The following is a 7,900-nucleotide window of genomic DNA, read 5'->3' on the forward strand; positions in this document are numbered from 1 at the left end:
TCTTAGGCCTCTCTTCCCCCCTCCCCCCCATATGTCCTCCTTAGTCTTCAGGTATTTTTAGCCACACCCTCTCAGGCCCAACCAGAAATTCCTTCCCTTAGGGATGCTGCAGATAGAAAGATGAAAAAGTGACACACTCCCTGCCTGAAATAGGTTATGTAAGGGAGAAAGGATATGAATCTCTTTCTCTCAACTCAGTTCATGTAGTAACAGTATTTAGTCACACATGGTTAGGTTTCAGTGCTTAATAAGGTATTAAACTAAATGTAAAGTAACAGCTACACATTTAAAAGGTATGAACAAGTCCGTTGAATGAATCAGAAGGGGCAATGTGATTGGCTGAGCAGAAAACAGATCATGCTTCTGTGGACCATTAAAAGAGACTAGGTTTTTAGCTGTTTAGGCAGGTTTTTTTGTTTGTTTTTTTAGTTTTGAGGCAATTGGGATTAAGTGACTTGCCCAGGGTGGGTCACACAGCTAGTGTCAAGCGTTTGGTCTGAGGCCAGATTTGAACTCAGGTCCTCCTAACTTCAGGGCCGGTGCTCTATCCACTGCGCCACCTAGCTGCCCCTGTTTAGGGCAGTTCTAAGCTTGGAGGCAGAAGTGGCCACATCAGGGTAGGGAGTGTGTCACTTTTTATCTTTCCATCTGCAGCTGTGATGAAGTTGTCATTGATCCCTGAGGGAAGGAATTTCTGGTTGGGTCCCAGAGGGTGTGGCTGTAGGTACCTGAAAGCCAAGGAGGGGCCATGGGGAGAGAAAAAGAGTCCTAAGAACCTGACCCCCAGGACCTTGGGTGCAGAAGGCAGTTTACTCTATCTTGATCTATTCCGCTGAGACCGCTATGGCAACACAGATTTACAGAGCAGAGAAGAGTCAGGTTTTATACCCTGGAACTGAGGGAGGAAAATGAGGCTCATCATTCTTTGGACTTCTTCTTCAGCCAGAAAATCTTCAAGGAATAAGGGAAAGTTAGTCAACAGCTGGTGAGGTGAAGACTGCGGGAATATGAAACTATAGCCATTGGGTTTCAGAGATAAAGTTTCCTTCCCAATCTCCTGAAGCCACAGAATCTTAGAACTGGAAAATACCTCAAAGACTATTTATCCAAACCTGTACCTGAATGTTAATCCCTTCTATAATATCATTTAAAAATGATCATCTGGCTTCTACTTGAAAAGTTTTAGTGAAGGAGAATTCTGTTATTTCCTGAGGCACGCCATTTCATTTTTGGATAGCACTCATTCTTAGGACGTTTTTCCTTACATTGAGTTAATATCTACCTTTCTGAAGAAAATAATAGTAACAGCTAGCATTTAAATAGCACTTGCTACATACCAGATACTGTGCTCGGTGCTTTACAAATATTATCTTATTTGATCCTTACAAACACTCTGGAAGGTAGGTGCCACTATTCTCCCCATTTCATGGTTGAGTTAACTGAGGCAGACAGAGGTTAAATAACTTGGTCATGCAGTTAGTAAGTATTTGAGGCCAGATTTGAACTTGGATCTTCCTGACTCTAGGCCCAGTGCTCTAGCCACTGCACCTTCCAGCTGCCTCTAAGATCTGAAACATCCCCCTGTTGTTCCTGGTTCTGCCTTCTGATTCAAAGCAGAATAAATGCAATCCCTCTTCCAAGGGACAACACTTCCAGTGCTTGAAGACATTTATTGCATTCCACCTCCAGTTTGTTCTTTTCCTATAGTTTCTTCCTCTGATTCTCCTCAGGCAGGGCCTCCAGGCCTTTGACCATCCTGTTCACCTTACTCTGGACATACTCCAGCTTATCGATATCCTCATTAAAACGTTGAGTCGAAAACTGAACACAACATACCAGGTCATAGTACCGCAGGATCATCGCCTCCCTCATTCTACACCCTCTGCCCATCTTAATTTCTCAAAGATTATATTAACTCTTCATCTGCCATGTCATACTGTTGACTTACACTGAGTTTTCAGCCCACTAGAACCTCCAATTTTTTTTATACAAACTCTTATCTTGCCATCTCTTTCTCATCCTATATTTGACAGAGAAAAAAACATCTAGAGAAAGGAAATGACTCAGAATCATGGAATGTCCCCACTGGAAAGGATCTTAAATTTTAGCTTGCTCAATTCATTTATTTCTCCCGATAAGGAAAGTGAAATCAAAGAGGTAATGGGACTCTCACCTAAGGAAACAGTAGGTTTTTAGAGTAGTTTGAAGAAGAAACAAGATCCTTCTTAAGTCCAGGATTCTTTCTCCTTTCCCAAGCTGCCTCATGGTAGCCTCCATATGAGTTGAAGTAAAGCTTTGCTGACCTCACTAAAAACATGTGATATTTCCTTTATTCCTCCCTTTTGCCCTATGTATGGTACCCTCCCTACCTCCCATCCTCTTGTGTCTCTCTCTTCTTAGTTCATTGCTTGATGCCCTAGCCCTCTTTCTTGCCTCATCAAAACCAGCTCTTGATCATCTCTTCATGCTTTGATACTACCTTGCTGTGTAACCTTGGCTCACTACTCTGAGCCTCAGTTTCTTTCTCTGAATAGAATCATAGAACTTCAAAGCCAGAAAAGAACCTCAGACAGTCCAACATTCCAGGGCAAAAAATACAATTTGCATCTCCCCTGAATGGGGGGGGGGGTGTCATCCAAAATCTGCTTGGGCACCTCCAGTAAAACAGGGAGTTCATTTCCTTCTGAAGCAAATCATTACATTATGAAGTGGGTCTGATTGTTGTAAAGATTGTTATAAATTCTGATTTGTCATTAAATTTGTCATTTGTTATAAAATTGATTGTTATAAATTCTTGTGATTATTACCTAATTGAATGTTATAAAATGTTTCTTCTTATTGAACCTTAATCTGTGAGGCTAAGCAGGACTGGGCTGCTTCTTCTGTCCCCTTAATATAGCAGGAGTAAGAGAGCTAAGCCTCTTAAAGGGCCTCTTAGTCTAACCCTCCTCACTTTGCAGGTGAGGAAAATGAAGCTAGGAGAGGAGGAGCCTATTTGCCCAGGTTCACAGACTCATGGAATCACGGAATCTCAGAACTGCTTGCATACTTCCAATAACAGAATCCTCTATCCTTTGAGGCAGGTCACAATGGGATCACTTGGTTAGTCTCAAATTCTTCCTCATATTGAGCACTGAATCCATAATAGAGGCAAAAGTAAAACCCTGAGCTCTTGTCCCTCAGTCCAGCTTGTCTGCACTCTCATCTGACATTTACCATGCATGGTTTATATTACTTTGAGTTCTCAATAATATGTACTGACTGATTGTCAGGAAAAACCACGTTGAGGATGAGGAGGGGTGCAAATGGAAGAAAGTGAATGGGGCAAGGTCAGATCAGCCCCCAGGGAGAGGGGAAGATCCTGCCTGGGCAGGCTGGATCTTTGTTTTCTGGGGTTTGAAGGTTCCTTGTTCTTTCTCTCTTTGCCCAGTGTAGTAGAAGCCAGGGGCCTGGGTGAGGCCAGGGATGGGCTTTCTCAAAAATGTGTAAATAACTTATGAGCCTGAAGGCCTCAACAACAGCTGGGAAGTGGCCTGCCCTTCCCCCAACATGCTTGCCTCACCTACTCTATTCACTTTCGTTATATCCCCCACCCCCCAATCGTCCCTTCTTTCTTACTTCTCTATTACTGTTGAGGGTACCATCATCCTCCCAGTCACTCAGGTTCCCAAGCTAGGTGTCATCCTTGAGTCCTCACCCCGTCTCACCTCCCACATTCAATCAGTTGCCAGCACCTATCATTTCTACTTTCATAACATCTCTCATATATGCCCCCATCTCTTTAACATTGCCACAACCCTGATGTAGGCCTTATCACTTCAAGTCTGGACTATTGCAATAGCTTGCTGGTCTTAAGCCCCCTCCAAAGTGATCTTCCTAAAATACAAGTCTGACCATGTCACCCTCCTATTCAATAAACTCCTTTGGCTTCTTATCACCTGCTGGTTCGAATAGAAGATCTTCTGTTTGGCTTCTAAAGCTCTTCACAACCTAGCCCCCTCCTATCTTTCTAGTTCTTTTAGACCTTACTCTGCTCCAAGTACTCTCAGTGATACTGGTCTTCCTGCAGCTTCTCACATAAGACACTCCATCTTTTTGGACTATGCCATACATTAAAAAGGAAGAAACTCAGACTCTTTCACACGGCTTCCTCTTGAGCTCCCCAGGGTCCCCTGGCTACCCATGAAGCTCCCTTCCTGTGTCATTCTCCACATTGACCTGCCTTCCTTTTCCCTAATTCAAGTTAATGCCTTTTTCCCTTTCCAAAGGCCAAATCTAGCTCCACCTCTTCAAATATTTACTGAGTAATTCTCCCTTCTCTGATAATCCCTTTGCTTGGCAACACTAGGGAGGGGGTGGGAGGAGGGAATTGAGAAGAGGTTCCAACCTCTGAGAGTTGATAGCTGGCTAGAGACAGGAAATATCCACATTTAGAACAATAACAGCACTAGGTTAAATGTGTGCAAGACCAATAAGGAATTCAGACTCCAAGGCTCTTCAGAATTGTGAGGAGAGATAAAGATAGGTTGGGAAGACTTCCTGGAGAAGGTGGTACTTGTGATGAGTCTAAAGGACAAGTGGAAAGAGGAAAAGAAGAAAAAACATAGAATCCAAAGTATTCCAGGTTGGGAGAATAGCTTAAATAAAGATTGGGAAAAGGGAATTATCCCAGTGTTGGAGGAGGGAGGAGGGAAAGATATTAGAGGGTTGAGATCTCTATGAGACCATGGTTGAGACCATGAAGACCTCAAACACCAGACTGGTGTGTTGTCTTGCAGGGTCCTATTTCTCCCCTATCAGTGTTGACTACTTCAATGATTTTCCATTTGCCTAGAGCCCTAGTTCTTAAAGGAACAGTGAGCTTAGCCCTGTTGGACCTTGCATATTTGCATTGTGTTTTACATAAAATTTACATAATGTGGCTCCAGTTGAGGCCTTTTGATTCCAATAGATGTGGATTATATCCAGAAGGAGCTTCCACTGCCAAAATTGGACTTTTAACCTTAGAATGATACTGGACACAAAGACAAATTAAGTTTCTGGGGGTTCATTCAAACAGTGAAGCCAGGTGGGAGGGACAAAACTACTGGGAATAGGGAAGAAATACAGATAGGCCTCTTTAGGCAGAGGCTGAGTAAACTAGAATGGAGAAGGAGGAAGAAAAATGTACGCTCATTTAATTCAATTCCATAAGCATTTATTATTCATTCAATGATGCTATCACTGTTTCATTCATTAAGTCACTCATTCAATTATTCAGTGACTTTCTTATTCCATCACTCATCAAATCACTATTTTATTATTCATTTATTCACTCCATTTGTTCACCCATTATTTCACTCATTTGCTACTTCCACAGATCTGTAATCTCATCAACATGAGTATATATCACAGCCTATTTGTGACTCTGTATCATATGTAATTCCCATCCCCCCGCCATGTCCTTCCGTAAGTCTTCCCCAAAAGTATCCATTCTATACACTAGAGCTCTTCCTTTGGGTCTTTTTAATAATTTTGCAGCTGGCACTGCTGTGCTAGATGATCCATCTCCCACTATTGCTACATAGTCAATCCACTTTCTTTTCCAGACACACAAGTCATTGATGATGTCTTTTGTACTATCCCTTGTGCCCAATTGGTTGTGGGTACTATGCTTCAACCTACATATGCCTAACATAGCCCTTTGCGTCACCTTTAATTTACATTCTTCTGAGATTGAGGTATTCCTTGTCTATCTGGTGCCTGCCACAGTTCTCATCTATTTTGAAAGCTGAGCAGAACCCAGGAAATTCTGAGAGAAGAGAACAGATTAGTAAGACACTTGCAATAGACTTGGTTTCAGAAGCAAATGTTTTTTGGGTTGTGAAGAACTTCACAATATGTCTTCTGACTACTTTTCCAGGTTTATTGCACATTGGTTTCCTTCACACATTTGACATTCCAGCCAAATTAAATTGTTTGCTGCTCCCCCTACACAACACTCCCTCCCCACCTCTTCTTCCCTTCATAGAATCCCTGCCTTCCATAAAAGTGCAGCTCAAAAGCTACCTCCTACCAGAAGTCTAGTGCTTCTTCCCCCAAATATCCTTGTTTTTGCCTAATATTTGTATAAATTTTGCAATTACTTATACATGAGTGAAAAAGAATAGGTCTTTTCACAGACCTAATCACAGGAAAGAAGCCGGATAAAGAAGTGTTTAACTATAAAATGCATTAATGCCAAGTCATGGATTTAGAATGAATTCTTTGAGAGTGAATTTACAAAAAAAAAAGGCAAGGTAATTGGTTGAAAAACAATAGGCTATGCATCAAGGACTTTTAAAAGTCAGTTAAAAATTGAGTCTAGGAGACATATTGGAAGAGTAATCCAGCTCTGATCAGGTGAGTAGAAGAAGCTGGAGTGGGAGAAAGTGAAGTTTGTAAGAAGGGGGAGCTTTAGGAAGCCCCACAACTGGAGAAAGGGAAGCTCCAAGCATCCAAGTGGAACTAAGAGAGCAGAAGCATCAGGCACAGGTAAATGCCACAAGGCAAGAGACCAGGACTCTGGGAGTGGGGCTGCTTGGGCAAATCTGTGTTTGGACAGAAGCTGTTTTGCTGACCCTCCTCTGACTACATCTTGTCCCCACCCCCACCCCCAACTACAGACCCCAAGGTAATGATTCTATATCCCCTTTCCCCACTTAAGTAGCCTCATGGAAGCATGAGGCCTTTTTTTCAGGGCATTGTAGAAGGGGATTTGTTTACCTTTCTTTGTTTAAATGTTTACTCTGTCTTTATTAACACTAGTAGTTTCCAGTATGGGTAATATTTATTGGGAATACCAATGGAAGGAAACAAGTTGGGGGTTGGGGGAGGAACATCCCACAGAGAAGATACAGAGATAGTTCTAAGACTGAAGTATGTTACCAGAAGCACTATCTCTGACTGGGGGCTTGGAGCTAATGAAAAGACAAAGAGAATTACACGTGTTTGACACTATTTCCCAAAGTGGAAAATATCCACTTATTCAGAAAAATCCATTTGGGCAACAACTAAGTAGAAGAGTGAAGGAACCACCAATAGCACTAGGCGTTTCCTCCCAAAAGAATATAAGCTCCTCATTTTGTTTTTGTCTGTATAGTCCCAGTGCCTAGAAAAGTTCATGACTGATATATAAAAGGTGCTTAATAAATTCTTGTTGAATTGAGTTATTCTCTTTCCTCTTTCTTTGTCTTGAATCTACTTTCTATGGCAAATGTAGGGGGCAGAGAGTAGAGAGCTGTTGCAGGTGAACTGAAATTGTCTGCCAGGTTACTGAGCTTGTATCTTGGTATCACCCACCCTTTGAGATTCCTAGAGGCAGCTAGATGTCATAGTGTACTGGGCATGGAATCAGGAAGACTCATTTTCCTGAGTTCAAATCTGACCTCAAGCACTTACTAGCTGTGTGACCCTGGGCAAGTCACTTAATCCTGTTTGCCTTAGTTCCTCATTGGTAAAATGTGCCAGGGAAAGGAAATGGCAAAGCACTCTAATATCTTTGCCAAGAAAACCCCAAATGAGGTCACAAAGAATCAGACATGACTGAAAATGACTTAACAACAACTTGGATTCCCATACAACAGCAACAACAAACATACTATTTTTTAAGGCATAGGAAGCAGAGAGAAATGTGACAGTGAGACTCAAGTTCCCTGTCATGTGGGCCCTCTGTTGCCAACCACCATGACCAACATCTCTATTTACTGTGACTAAGACTGGCAATGAGAGAGGTAAGAACATTTTAGTAGAATGAAATCTCCTTGAGGGCAGGGATTATTCCAAATCTGGAAGCCAGACAAAGCATCTCTTCTCATACAGGCTCTTGCCAACTCTGCCCCTCATAAAGGCACAGTGGGTTGAGTAATCATCATTCCCTCCA

The sequence above is a fragment of the Vombatus ursinus genome, unplaced genomic scaffold (genome assembly GCF_900497805.2).
Source record: "Vombatus ursinus unplaced genomic scaffold, bare-nosed wombat genome assembly UNPS02014780.1, whole genome shotgun sequence".
Taxonomy (NCBI): domain Eukaryota; kingdom Metazoa; phylum Chordata; class Mammalia; order Diprotodontia; family Vombatidae; genus Vombatus; species Vombatus ursinus.